At 38.9% G+C, this 15,820-nt stretch overlaps 1 protein-coding gene across 2 annotated transcripts in view; it reads left to right on the plus strand.

Moving 5' to 3' along the window:
- Positions 1-328: 328 nt before the first annotated feature.
- LOC128858930 (open rectifier potassium channel protein 1) overlaps positions 329-15,820 on the plus strand; it is a 78,881-nt gene continuing 63,389 nt past the window's right edge. The window contains exons 1-2 of one of the 2 annotated variants that reach the window (XM_054095524.1): positions 329-406; positions 1,466-1,568. The gene's annotated coding sequence lies outside the window, so the exon portion shown is untranslated. Of the gene's footprint in view, positions 1,569-15,820 lie in introns of both variants that reach the window. The other variant, XM_054095523.1, reaches the window with a different exon arrangement.

Below are 15,820 nucleotides of genomic sequence, written 5' to 3' on the forward strand. Positions count from 1 at the left end.
TACGCTACTAAGTATGTATGTGCATGCGTGTATGCATGTATGAGTGTGTGAGCATTCCCCAGTTATAACACCTACGCGCATTGCGCTTAAGCTATTCACACTGAAGTTAGCTATGTATGCGTGCGCGATCGCACTTCCCCTAATGCAGTGTAACAAATATATACTCGTATAGTAACAACAACTATAATAACAAAGCAAACTATCAATACAAACGTATTTATATGCATATATGCGCGTATGTAGAGCGTTAGCAATGCTCTGTGACTGGGGTGCGAAATTGAAAATCGAGCAGCAGCAACAGCAACAAATCACAGTGAAGCCAATATCAGCAACAGCAACATCAGCGGTAATCGTAGTAGTAGCTGCAGTCAGTATCAGTAACAGCAACGAGCAACCAGCAACCACGGTAACAGTCACAGCACAGTAACGACGCGTCAAGAAAACTCGGTTCAGCCTGCTGTGCTGTGAGCGTGTTGTTTTTTTGTATTTTTTTATATTATTATTATTCTTATTATGAATATTCTGATTTTTTTTTGTTTGGTGTGCAAAAAGGAAATTTTCACTTAACGTTACCGGTGCACACTTTCAATCGGCCAGTCATATGATGGACATTCCGGTGAACGTATGCCGGTTAATGCAGTGATACAGTTTAAATTAAAAATTAAAAAAAAAAAGAAAATATTTATAAAATACTCGAGTACGCCGACAACACAGAGAGCTTAGCCGCCGAAGCAAGTAATACGTAAGCGCGACTCGACGCGTACACACGCGTCCGAGATTTACGAAAAGTAACGAACTTAAGTTATTCAAAACAAAAAAAAAACCAACAGAATCAACGTAGAAGCAGAAGAATAACACACAAAATATATAAATTACTTTTGTAACATTCAAAAAGGAGCAAAGCAAAAAAGCAAAATTTATTTGTAGCGCGAGAATATGCTCATTACAAAGCTGTAAGCGTCGCTCGGTGCTGATCTCTGCTATTCGCAATCGAAACTCGATCAATCTGCGCTTGATCGTTTGCATACATTTGACGGCCAGTAAGTCAACCAGACGCGGCGGGTGGTGACTTTATCGGTGCTAAATCGTGTGTCAAGGCGTGAAAGTAACAGGTCTAAATGTACACGCAAATACACACAAATATTTAAAATACCAATAAATAAATAAATAAGAAAATTACTACACAAAAAAAAAAAAGGTTAAATAAATTGCTTTTCGTTGGCGTATAAACTTCTTGCAAGCGCAGCATAAGTTTTCGTCAAAAAAAAAAGGAATAATAACAACAATCGAAAATGCAACAAAAATATGTTTTTCGAGTGTCGCTACCGTGTTGAGTTAACAGACTGGCCAAGTGTGCAATTAAATAATAATAAAACAAGTATTGAGTTGTGTGCTGTTAACACTTCATTTATTATAATTTAAGTACATTTTTAAATTTATAAATTTAAACCAAATAAAATTGTAGCGTGATCTCGTAACCCCAAGGATTGATATTCGAGTATTATTAGCGCAGAAAAGAATAAGGCGTAGGAGAGCAGCGTTTGGTGTGAATACATTTTGGAGTAACTGTAGGTTGCCTATTTTAAGACAGTTTGTGTATACTTATAGAGACGTGGACAACTAAATCAAGTGTGAGCCAACATGCACTGTCATGTTTCCCGAATTATATTACTATTTTCTAGATAAGGGTAATTTTTTTTCTTTAAATGTATTAAATGGTAAAATTTTGCAAAATTTTTATATAAAATGCAATGAAATTAAAAAAAAAATATGTAAAATATGGTAGCTCGATTTGAATAATTCGGCGTCATTTATAGGGTGGTCCATTAAGCATTTTTAATTTAAGTTGTAATAATATAAGACGCATGCATATTTTTATTGTAATTAGTTTTTTTTTTACTTAGAAAGATTAAATTTTATCATTAAACATGGAACACAATCTCAAGCTAAATGATTTTCACGTCTGCTGCCTCGTTAGCCCATTCTGTCAACCCAATTTTTCACTTCATTTTCGCCAGTTTCGGCACTTACGAGTATCTCAACAATGGCAATTTTGCGTCCATATTTCAACTCATGAATTGTCTCTCTATGTCTGTATCCTTAAAGATTTCCCACAAAAAAAAAGGCAATTGAAGCATTTGATTTTCGAAGAATTTATGTTGTTTTTAAAATTCGCCAACTTTGTTCAAGCGAAAAGCAATCATCTAAACATAAACTAAGTTACAGACACATCTCGAATATAATTTTAGCTGCCAAAGTAAAAAAAAAAAATCGACAGTGCAAACTCCAAATGCTTAATGGACCACCCTGTAGTTGAAGCGTAACTTTTTAATGCAACGCAAGCGTCCTTTAACTGCAGCTTAACAAAAAAACGAGTTGGCGCACTAACTTGATGCACGTGTATATCCAGGATGGCTGGAATCTGTGAAAATCTGTGCTTTGAAGTGCGCCATTCAAAAGCAATTTATAAGCCCCAAGCAGGAAACGTAATGTTCGGCAGCACCCACGTTTGAAATTCAAACCAAGATATATACATTTTCGCAAAATCCGCACGAAAAAGAATTGACTCTATTTAGTTGTCCACAACTGCACGAAGTGTACTTTTTTAACTTGAAAGCAAAAGAAAAAAAAATCGCATGAAAATCATTTGAAGGGCTGTTTAGCTCATAGCCCAATTATTCCAATTAATGACGGAAGAACTTGAATTAATCTTATCAGGCGTTTTTTACAGAGTGCATTTCAAAATAAAAAGTGAGTTTTTGAAAATAAAAACAACAATGAGAGTTTAAGGTAGCAATAAGTGTTTGTTTTATTCAAAATATGCCCTTACAACTGACATACGAGTTTGCACAGTGTACAAGAGAGAGTAAAATTGTTTGAAGGCAGACAACTTTCTGAATGAACCTCGTATGGTCGAAATTTATTTTTTATTTTTTAACAATGAATCAGGAAATAAAATATTGAAAACAAAAATAAAAAATCTTTTTTCGTTTCCCTTTTACGCGCTTTTAAAGAAACACCCAAAAAAACACGATTTCAAATGAGGCGAGGGCCTTAAGCGGACACCTTAGGCACTGAAAAAAGTGTGCGCTTGAGAGAGGTGTCTGTTAGGAGAGCGTGCACTTTACTTATACGGCGGCATACGTGTTTTCTATCATTGACAGGTATGTCCTGCAGCATAGATTTAACGGCCACTAAATGTATTGATTTCATCAATAATGCATTTGTCCGAAAAGTTAAAAGTCGCATGCTATCCAATCTGTCACATTCGGTCATTGTTTGACAGTTGAAATGTAAGCTTTACAAAAAAAAATCGGTCATAATTGATGGTTTAAGAGATGATTAGACAAAAATTAGTCCCAATGGGCAATAACAAGTGACTATCGATCAAATCCCTATTGCAAGATGCTCTGAAAACTCAGGCGATTATGAGGCTTGGTTGACAGTTAAAATGCGATTTTAGTTACAAAATAGCTCGTTAGTGATGATATTGTAAGGAGAAAACATAAATTACAAATGACGATTGATGATATGCGTAAAATTCCTTCTATACGAAATTCAGGCAAAAATTATGAAATCAGGTTCACTAAGGGAAAACCGATGAAAGGAAAAAATCGAACTTCTTAGCAATAAGAATAATAATGTGCTCGTAATCTTAAATAGGTTAGCCTAAATTTTTCAATAGATGGTCCTTCCATTTAAATCAAACGATCGATATGAAGAATTTGCTTCTACAATTTTTGACGTTTCATGTACTCAGTATACTTTAAATGCATAACCGGCCATACTCTCTTGCTGCTCACTCGCATAAAAAATACACAAAAACACACAAAATCGGTGGTTACTCGACTGAAAGCTAGCTTCGGAATTTGTTGAACGATTTGTGCAGGGTATATGGAAATTTCTTTTTGCTCCCCAGCTTAGTTCATTGCCTTACTGAGAAAAAAATAGATGCGCCAGAAAATTGTGATGTTATGGCTATAACTAGGGTAGGAAAGTTCGAGCTTCTGTTTTTTGGAAACGTGCATGACTTTGTGTCCTTTGAGTGATCTCTTTTAGAGCAGCTCGTTTATGCTTTGCTTCAGATTAAGCTTCAAGTTGGCTCCTTCAACGAACTTTGTTGTTCTTCGAAGCTAAGCCTAAAAGCTATTTCGAGCCTCGAAACTTTAAAAAATCTGTTTAAGCATTCGGTGTGGCAGTAACTCAGTAACTCATCAGACTAAACACAGTGATTGAATTCAGAATCCGTTGCGGCTGAAAAGAGTCGGAAAGACTTTTGAATCTAGAGATTCCTTCTAGTTATCACTACGGAGACATCAAAGGGCTGATTATGTAATGGGAGTGTAGAGAATTGCTGGTCGAAATATAGTAGTTACTCACGATTTGTAGCATTCAAGAGGCTCAAGTGATAACTGCTTCAAGCAAGTGATAAGCGGTTCAATACCGTTAGACTTACTAGGCTTCGTATAGAAAAAGTTGGTGAAAGAAAGAGATGGCAAACCTGCAGAGTGCGAAACAAAAGACAAAACGCCAAGGCTATGATTAGACCGTTGGAGAAACGAAACACGCTAATAAAAGATGTCGTCACATGGAACTTCGGTGCAGTAAATTCTTATACAACCCAAATGTTTCTGGGCACGGGTATTTCCAGAAATACCTGTTCGAAAAAGGGAAAAGCGCACACCCTACCTGCATTTACGGTTATGCAGCCGAAGATGACGCTGAACACAACTTCTCCCAATGCCCGCATTGGGAACAAGAACGTTGCAGGTTGGAGGTGAGGAATGACCGACATATAACCACTGAAAATGTTAACGACAAGCTGCTAAGCAGCGAGGAAATGTGGGAAATCATCGGTGGATTCGCGAAAAATATAAAAATAAATAATTGGCGCGTACACCCTTTTTGAGTGTTTGGCCGAGCTTCTCCTCCTATTTACGGCGTGCGTCTTGATGTTGCTCCACAAATGGAGGGACTTGCAGTTTTAAGCCGTCTCCGAACGGCAAATGGTTTTTTATGAGAAGCCTTTTCATGGCAGAAATACACTCGGAGGTTTGCCATTGTCTGCCGAGGGGCGACAGCTATGAGAAAAAACTATTACTATAATTTTGTTGTTTCATGCCAGGAGATTCGAAGCTATGTACTCCCGAATGTTAGTCACACACCAATCCATTCGGCTACGGTGACCGCCTCGCGAGAAAATGTACTCCAGATAAAAAACGGGTCCTGGACGCAAGCACACAAGCAGAGATCTTGTACTGAAAAAGATGGAACACCACTCTGAAGTAATGCGAAAGCGGTGCTAGGGTGGGCGATGGTGGCAAACGAGTGGGAGTTTGTTAGTCCTATGACATACCACTGCTGCGATGATAGCTTTGATGATGCATTAGGCATTTCAAACCTCCTCGGGCGCGAAAAAAATTGGCATCGGTCTAAATCTGCACCAGTACTCATTTCCCTAGTCAAGTTACGAGCTGCCATAGTCACTAGTTTTGGGCTTGACAGATTTGTGTACCTAGCGCCACAAGCGTTGACGCAGCTTGACTTGCCAGATTTTTTTGCCGCCAAATTTCTTATATGTAAATACGCAGACGACAGGTTCATTTGTTTACCTCATCTTTGTGTGTTATTTTCAGCAGCAACGCACAGTGGCTGGGAAGTGTAATAATAAATTTGTACAAATACCTGTTAACCGAGCCCTCGAGCCTTTAATGAGTCTGACTAACCAATAAAGTAAATAAAAGTGGAATACCACTTTAGACGGTACACATTTGTATGCGCATAACTCAAATAAATCAGCCTTGTAAAATTCTGCATGAAATATGTATTAAATCTGCATTGAATTTTAAGGTAATGCAAAAAAAAAAACCCAAAAAACACTAAATTCGAAAAGCGTCTGACGAGACGAGACGAGCGTCTTCTGACACTGTTAAAATTGATTCCGGTTTTATTTCCCATTCATTTACACTGAAGTGCACGTCTGACTTTACAAAATTATTCGATTTGAAATCACTCATTAATACATTATCAAAGTAATAAAAATGTAATTAATTAACGAAAAATTAAGATTTCATCAAACGAATGTAATTACTTAGCACGAAAATATAATAAAAAATGATATAAACAAATGTGTAACTGTTTGTTTTGTCACTTTGTCATTTGTACCCTGCAGTGAATCGAATTGTAACGGGACTGCTGAATAACTAGTAATCCACAAAGGCTTCAATATTCTGGTTTGAAATTGAATTTAATTTGGATTGGATATTTAAGTGAAAAAAAGAGCATTTTCAAGGGGTAATATCAGTTAAGAGGTAGAAACTGTAGAGACTCCACTACAGAAAGATACTGTAGTTATTCCAAAAAATCCATTTATTGCTTAAGAAAGGCGCCAGCTACTTCAAAAGTGGCGTACTAAAAGGGCTTAAGGTACAAAAGGCGCTGTTTATAACCGCGTGTTGCTCGATAGTGGGCGAGATGCTGAGACGCAATTTGAAGGCGACTTTCTTTGTTTCTTTCATTGAGCTCTGAGTGCGTGAGGCACCCAAGCTTCCAATTTTTCGGTAAATCCCATTGAATGATGGTGATTGAGAATCGTTTTATGATCGCAGTTCATTTTTTCCGCCAATTCGCTACTGTTTTGCCGAACTTCTTCTTTCAAAAATGATTTGAGACGTTCTTCAACAAATTTAGAAGGTCTTCCGCTGTGGTTCGTGTCATCGACGAGCTATAGACTCGCCTATGACACCTTCTCCATACACGTTGCAAATGTCTCGGGCGGCTTCGGCAGTTTTTTGACCTCAATGAAAAGCAAAGAAAAGTTTATATCGAAAATGTTGATTTTTACCTTCTGGGTATTCTGTTGTTTGTTGATCCCTTCTGAAATATCCATTTCTCAAATTTTATGAACAAATAGTAGATAGAGGGATCCGCGGGAGCCAAGTCTGGAGAATAGGGAGGATGTGAAACGAGATGGACCCCGATATCCTTTAATTTTGAGACCACAACTACTGAGACGTGAGCTGGCGCGTTGTCGTGATGGAAAAGGAAAATCACTCAGCTTCCTCGATTCAAACGAACACCAAACACAAAGAATTTGATCGATCTATGTAGCTGAAACTTGGTGTGTGTTCTTTCAAAAGATGGTACCCTAACTAAACATAGACTCGATACCCGTCAGTAGTGCCACCTCTCTGACTTTACATAGAGTTACCGATTGCCAGAACCGTAAAGCTCTCAGCTTTCGCAATAAATAAATAACAATAATCTCGAGGGTGTGATTGTCATTCATTCGCCATTTAAACTCTATAAATCCCATCAGTCTAGTGAAGGCGTAATACTTATAAGTTCAGAAACATTTAAGAGATTCCAGTCCCTGCACTATCTTACAACCACAATAGTTTTGAAACATTTTGGAAGGTTCCAGCGCTCAGACGCGCGATTTTATCTCAAATGACGTTTCCTAAGGTGTTCTAAGCAAACTTTTTCTCTACAGAGATGAAATAATGAAATTCAAGTTTAGTCCCTTTTAAAAGTGGTTGACGGAACCATTCGTAGTGCAGATTTTCAATATATCTGTGAGCTCAAGAGGCTGTCACTATTGTCGCTTTCTGATAATCAATCATGGATACGAATTTGTGGAATAGCTTCATTGGCCCTTGGGCGTAGGCACTTTAAGGGATGGTAGGAAGGTAAGTGCTTGTTCTTTTCGGCTTTTGAAATATTCATGTGCATAAGGGGATCGGCATGTCCATCGCGCATACGTCCTTTCAACATATGTTAACCTGAAACAAAGCCGAATACTTCTCGACACATTTTACAGCGTTATATCCAGGATCCCTTGAATCCTAGTATTGACGGAGCTTTTAAAAGTATCTAAACACTCATAAAAGTAATCTGCGGTAATTGTTATTGCAACATCATAAAAAATCTTGTCGTTTCTGCGACCAATCCCAGGAGACTCCAGTGCACCTTCGCTTTGAATGTAGCGCTAAAGTGCGTAGAAGGCTGAGACAATGAGGTAGTGTGATGAGCAGAGGGCACAAAAGACTACGATGTCGCCGTACAAACCTCGAAGTAATCTATCAAAGAGCATAAAAAACTCGTCTTAAACTTTTGGGGATTGCCGTTGAAGTGGCAGACTTTGGTCGGCGGATTTAAATGCGGCTCGTGCCAGTAACTGATACCTGACTCTCGTGACTAATGTCGAAAGCAAAATCTTTCTAAGTGCTTGGCTGACAATGCCAAAAGTTTTCACCTTTTTTGGCAGAGGTTAGGTTAGATAAGTTAGGGGGTAAAATCCTGAATGCTTGGCTGTCAGTGCTAAAATATTTCAATGTTTCTGTCAGTTATAAGTTCAGTAGTTAAAATACCTTTATGTTTCGATAGATAACATAGTCCCAATTATTCTTTTTCGAACCCTTGAATAATTATCTAGTTTGATAGATGTCATCGACAGCTTGAGACACCTATGACAATGGCGAGTTCGATGTGAAGATACCTACTATTTTTTAATAAATCAAAAAATGCATATCACTTACTTTCAAACAAGTTCCTCTAACTTGACCATGAGTGGTAAGCCTTTATCATTTTGCGAGGATTATACATATTTTAAAAAAGAAACAAAACCGTATATAAATACCTCTTGCAGACAATGCAATCCACAAAGTCTTGGTGTCGCCTCAGATAAAAAAAATATTTTGGTGTCTCACAGTGGCTAAGGCCAAGCTTCTACTCCCATTTGTTCATGCAAATGTTTCTCTACAAATAGGATGTACCAATTCCACGCCTCATCTAAATTTCAGATAATTTTTTGTGAGAAGTTTTTTTATGATAAAATTGTATTTGGACATCAGCAAAAAATATTTAATATTTTAAGACCGCAGTGACCGTCGAACTCAGTACCTACAGTCGATATGTCACGCACAATACCACTTCGCAACGAAAGTCGTTTCCGTCACAGTCATGCATTCCATAAATCTAAGCAGATAATAGCTTGTCAGAGGATGGTACGAAGTAGGACAGTTTAGTTTTAACTCATCAAAATAAAAAACCCAACTTGTCAGAACTTAGGGAACATGTCAATTTTGCTATAGCTGTTTTTTATAATTTTTTCTCTTCCAATGTTTTAAAGAAAGTTACGGGTTTTGTCAGCAAAATATTGACGCTGGCAAAAAAAAGTTATAATAATAAAATATTGATAATCATGCCTTTTATGGGTGAGTGAGTTGCCAGTTTATGGACATGATAAGAATGGCATTAAAATTATTTAGATTTTTTTTTATATACAAAAATTAAAATATAGATATAGTGGCGCGAGTCTTGATGTTGTTCCACAAATGGAGGGACATACAGTTTTAAGCCGACTGCGAACGGCAAATGGTTTTTTTATGAGGAAAGATTTTCCATGACTTTTTTTCATATACACATCTTTTCCTTTCATTTTGTTGTTTCCTGCACGGAGACTCGATCCTACGTACCAACCCACTCAGCAACGGCGGCCGAATAAGCAGTAATTATTTATTGTACGAGTATATAAATTTATATTTTTGTTGTTATTGTTGTAGTAGTTGTATATACCTATTAGCATAAATAAATAATGGATACGATTAAAAAACATTTAAATGTAAAAATTTTTCTGCAATTATTGGTAAAAAAAACTTCACGAACTAATTTTCACAAGCCAGTTTTTTGGAGCCAGTTAAGTGCTTTACCCCCACGAAACTTTTGCAAATGCGATTGAATCCTAATTACTTAGCTACCAACTACAATCGATAGTCGATCTTAGCTGCTACCAAAATTTTGCGCCAATCGCCTCTGCATTGCGCGCGTTGACGCCAGTTAGAACAACCACGGACGACCAGGTCGTCGTCGACTTGGTCTTTCCAACATAGATGCAAGTTCCACATTTCGAAAATAGCACCTTCTTTGTTGGAGCGTTATTGTCCATTCGCTCAACGTGACCCAGTCAGCGCAGCTACAGAATTTTAATGCGCGTTCCATCTTATTCGGTATGCACCCTTTACGCAAATTGGACCATATATCCAGCGAAGAATATTTCTCTCGAATTCTCCTAATAACCGTCCCTCGGTGTTTGTCAATGTCCAGGGCGATTTTTTGTGCGTCGAAAGAGGTCTATGCTTTTCAATTGCCTACCTAGCCCAAAGCAGCACCTTTTGGCAACAGTTAATCTGCGCTGGATCTCTTGGGTGACGTAGTTGTTGGTGTTAATGCTGGATCCGAGGTAGGCAAAGTCCTTGACCACGCCGAACTCGTAATTGTCAATCGCAACCTTTCGTCCAATACGCGAAGACTGGAGATGTTGATTGAATCTCCCGTCCAAACTTTTTTGTTGGGTATTTGGCTGAGCTTCTCCTCCAATTGTTGTTGTTTTTTCACAAATAGAGCGACTTACAGTTGTATGCCACTTCCAAAAGGCAGATCGTTTTCCCGAGAGTCTTTTTCATGGCAAAAATACTCTCGGCCTACTGAGGGCCGACCGCTGTTGGCAAACACCTTTTCTATTATTTGCTGCTTCGTGACCACAATGGAATTCTAACCGGTTCTATGGAATGGTAGGTGGGTAGGTGAAATGGTTTAAGTACCAGACTGGCACTTCCCAAGTAGCACTAAAGCGCCGTTTTGATACCATTATGAAGGTATCACTCCAACGGGTAGAGTTCTAAAGCCAATCAGAGCTGTTGACGTAACGGAGAGGGTTGATGGGACTTAGGTTGGCGCACTGCCCTAAGCTGTCGAAGAAAGGAGAGCCCAGTGACCTTGATCGTCTAGCTACCAAAAACGGACATTTACAGAGCAAGTGCTCAACAGTCTCCTTCTCTGAAAGCTCTCCACAGCTTCTGCAATGGGGATTGAATTGTAAACCCAGCTTTTCTGTGTGAATGCCAATTACCCGTAAGCACAGCTGCAAGTTTGGAAATTCAATGGCGTGGAGACTCAGCACTATCTGCGCTGTGCGTCTATTGTACTTGCGCCAAAAGGTTTTCGAAATAGCACACGAAGAAATGGAATGCCATCTGATCTGCGTTTTCCTGAGAAATAAGTTGCGCAACTCCCCTTTAACAATAGTCAGGGAGATGCCGATAACCAGTTAGGAGGTCTTTGAGACCGATTCGGTGGCCTCTGACTGCTTATAATACATTACATTTGATCATTTTTTCTTATCTGGATCATAGGAGCTTTTATCGTTTCTAACATCGTTCTTATGTTCCAGGTTCCGTGTCTTTGACTGCATGCATAAATAAGTGCACTGTATCAGGTTTCGGCTTTTAATCTTACTTGCTGAGGTTGCAATAATGTTGAGTTTAAAGAGGACTGGTTGTTGGCCTACCGCGCTCGAGCCTGAGTACTGCGACCTCAGACAGGCTTTGCTTCAGCATGATCTCTGTGCGTTTGTAGGTTATACCGCCTTGTCTCGATCGTCAGAGCCTCTTTTGTCTTAGCAGAATGTGCCACGGGCAGGTGAGGTTGATAGTTGGAAAGTAATGGCTGTGTTTTACGTATTGGCATCCATTGCGAACGCTTGGCGCGTCGTTAAAGATACGCGCTTCCTAAACTGGTCAGTTGCTGAAAGTAGAGCTCAGAGTTGAGTGTTTGGCCAAATGGCGGCAACTCGTAGTGTATGATTCTCTTTTTCACTCACGCCAAACATACAAAAATACCACCTTCGCCGTTTGACTAACTTTGGAGATCGTGTGCACCCATGCACCGAGCTTCTTTTCTTATGCAAATGGCTCCAAATGGTTTCTGGCGAATATTGAACTCTTAGATAATGAAATAAGGGTGCGCAGAACAGAAAACTGTCAAACTTTCTACTAAAACTTGGAAGGAAAGACGTTCAGTTGATGGTCGGTATTATTACAGGACACAACCCAATGTGCTTGTCTTGCTTGGAGGAGGCGGATAGCACTGAGAACTTTCTCTGTGAGTTCCCGGTCTTTGCTAGAGCAAGGCTACGAGTTTTGGGTTCTGATGCCGTGAGAATGAGTAATATTCGTTCTCTAAATGGTGAGATACCTGTATGTCTTACTAAAGACATCTAGCGGAAAATGCTCAAATTTTTTACTGCCACAATAGGTGTATTTATTGTACAGCACCTGCCGCTGGGTACACGATTGGTACACTTCCACTTAATAACTCGCTCAAATGGAAAGCAAATTAATTCCCTTATTTTTTGTAATGAAATTTACGTTTTGTATTGTGCTTATCACCCTAGCAACTTTATTGCATTCCCTACAAAAACTTCATAATTTACAAAACTTAATCCATTGACTTAACGCACCATTGTTATGATAAATTCGCTGATTTAAAATTAATGCTTGCATGCCCATCAATTATGTGCCTTTTTTCATAAATTTATTAACATGCTTAAGTAGTAATTTTCTTGTTCTATACAGAGCGATTTTTTTCTTTTATTAAAATGTGATTTGTCTAAATATTTGCATTGTTGATATTATTAATAGGAACTTAGTGTGCGCAAGAAAATTGTTGAAAGAATTCGAAACTTAGCACATACAGACATACCAATTGCGAGTAATGTGCCGCTTGCTTGTATAACGGTACCAAGTGTGGAACGAAAGAAATTTGCTATTATAGAATACTAAACAATCAGTTAAGTGATCTTGTATGGGAAACTTTGCTTTTGGGACTACAAAGTTTTTTTTTTTAAATAATTAATAAATAAATTTCATTTATTCAAACTTCAAACTTAATGGCAGGGTCATATGAACCATTGCTGAATTTCTTTCTTCGATTGCTAAACCATAGCTGTGCATCCCAAGCGAATATATTCATTAACATCGTATCCTTCCTTGGTTCACTCGAGCTTTGTGAGACGGTGTCGAGTCCTGTTGAAACGTCCATGGTCTGCCACCGAAATGTTTGTCTCCCCATGGTTTCAAAGCAACTTCCAGAATATTTTCTCGATAATATTTCGCATTTACCTTGACGTCAGACTCGATGAAAATGATTGGAGAGCGCCCATATGAGATTACAGCGACCCAAACCATTACCTGTGGTGGGTGCTGCCTCTTGGTGGCCAATCGATGATTCAAATTTTCGTGTGAACGGTCGGTGAAATAAACCCTATCGTTTTAGGAGTTTCCGAATTGCTCAATTTAAAAAATTTTCTCGTCAGAAATCACAATGTTCGGAAATTGACCGCTTTCACCCAAGCGAAGCAACTCCTTCGCTCTTTGGTGTTAGATCATGCACCTTTTGGATCTTGTTAGGCTTGGCTTTCAGATTTGATTTGATTTTTCAGTATATGACGGTTGATATTTTCAGTCCTTTCGCCATTTGATTGGCACTTCGTCGGTGAATTCGCTCAAGCCGCTTATTTACTTTTTGAACCATTTCACGTGACGTTGCAGTCTTTTGATGACCACCACCATGACGTTTTGCGATACTATCAGTATCATTGTAACGAGTGATGGTGCGATAAACAAAAACTTTTTTTACTTTAAGGTGCTTGAGCTCATGAACATTCGCGAGCGGTCTGAAGTTGGTTACACTTCCAGTGCCGGACCCCGCTACGCCCTGCCCAACGATTTTTTTTGCCGGTACAAACTAGCAAGTACAACATTCAAACAACATTAAGTCGATTGTACTGCACTAGGGTTCCCTTTTTAATTTTTTTTTTTTAATCTACCGGACCTTCGAAGAAATCTGAGTAGATCTTGTGGTGCCAAGCAGCCAAGTTGATCGCTTCTTAACACATCAGTGCCAAGGCTCAAACCTGATTCGAGCGGCGGCCGGGAGGAAGCACAGGAAGTGGTCCGCCGTCTCATCCTCCTCTCCACAAGCTGGGCAGAGTACACTGTCTGAGATGCCCACACTTTCCATGTGCCTCGCCCACAAAAAGTGGCCCGTCATCAGTCCAACCAGCTGCCTATAGTCCCTTCTGCTTAATGACAGGTGGATCTGCGACAGCCGGTCGTACATGACAGGTAACATCAGTTTTGCCCATCTGCAGCCTCTTTCAGCCTGCCCGGCTCGCTTAAGTAACCCGTTTGCTAACCGTAGCTTTGGTGGCTGCAGAAGGGAGTGGCAGAACAGGCTCTGGGACCAACTTCTTAGCTAAAGAGTCAGATATCTCATTACTCGCGATACCCTCATGTCTCGGAGCCCATACTAGCATAAGGATATTATGTATACCGACAGCTCAGTTTAGTTCAGTAGTAGGCGAGATACGATCACAGTTCGCAGTTTTTTCAAAGATTCTTTTTGAGGTTTAAGTTTGCTGAGGCCCTATAGATTGAGGTAGAGTCAATAATTTCTATCACAGCTAGCAATAATCTATACCATTCATAAAATAAGAAAATTATCTTTTTGAACCCTTTTCTATTTAAAAAAATGTTGGCAATTTTTGACATTTTCAGACACCAAAACAAAAATAGTTAAAAAACAAAAAAAAATAAAAAATTGAGCTAAACTCATAAAAATTACTTCTCGGAAAACGGTTAACACAATTTTATTCGGAACTGTTTATTTTTTTACTATTATTTTTATTATTTTTTTATTATTAAAGCTTTAATTTGGGTATACATTAGGCCGGGTCGATTTGTGGGGAGGCAAAAAAATCGCCCATTGCTCTGTGAAAATCATATTCTAGGGATCAAAATAAGAAACTTTGCCGAACGAACCATACCTCGAACTTTTTAGTTTCTTTTCTCATGTAAAGGCCAAAAATGGTGATATTTTGAAATGATTGTATGGGGAACCCTCCAGGGGAGTTCCAGGGGGTGTACCACTGGCATGGGTGGATCGGCCGTCCAAAGTTAGTGGGGGTCGGTCATACATTTGGACTCGATTGGAGCAGTCTAAATGGGTCAAAGTGGGATTTTTCGTTCGGCCCAAATTGGGGGACATCAGAATTCGTTTTAGAGGTATGGTTCTTTCGGCAAAGTTTCTTATTTTGATCCCTAGAATACGATTTTCACAGAGCAATGAGCGATTTTTAAATCGACCCGCCCTAGTATACATACATATGTATGTACATATAGTATGTTGAAGTCTCTGGCTCGTCAGGGTTTTGTGAAAAGAGTTCATCTCACAAAAATACATGCGTAACCAGTCTTATATAATATAAAAAGGCTCATTAAGACCTGTGCGCATGCATGTAATCCATATTAAGATCTTTCGAGATTTTCGGTAGTTAAAAATAATGGATCCCGAGTTTTCGGGATTGGCAGCACTCCCTCTCATTTATACTTAAAAAACCGAATCTCGACACCTCGGGATTGCCATCACAAATATGTATTCACTCATTTATACTTACTTCGTCTGATTTATACTTAAAAAACCGAATCTCGACATCTCGGGATTGACATCACTAATAAGCACGTACTACATTTCCATATTCAGTGCGTCATTTAATAGTTCCGCTCTTTTATACTTCCTGTTTGCTATGGAAAATCACTCATACTTCCTTGGGTCAATTGATATTCAAATAGCGTTTAAATTTATGCCTTTCTTGAACCAAGTTAACGCACCAACGAAGGTCGCCCTCTTGGCACTAAACACCAGGCAACGTCATCATAAAATTGGTCACAAACTTCAATGGGCAATTTTGGAGCATTCATACTGTGTGAGTGTGTTTACATGCATGTACGTACGCATGTATGTATGTATGTGTACAGTGCTTTGTATTCAAGCAATCTATGGTGCTCGAGCATTAAGAATCGATCGATTATTTGCACGCTTGTGTGGTATTCTTTCTAGCCGCATACGTACACACATACATACATACGAGTATGGCTGTCAAATTAAAATAACTTTAATCAAGTCAAAAGAGGCTCCAAAG

The sequence above is a fragment of the Anastrepha ludens genome, chromosome 3, assembly GCF_028408465.1.
Source record: "Anastrepha ludens isolate Willacy chromosome 3, idAnaLude1.1, whole genome shotgun sequence".
NCBI lineage: Eukaryota > Metazoa > Arthropoda > Insecta > Diptera > Tephritidae > Anastrepha > Anastrepha ludens.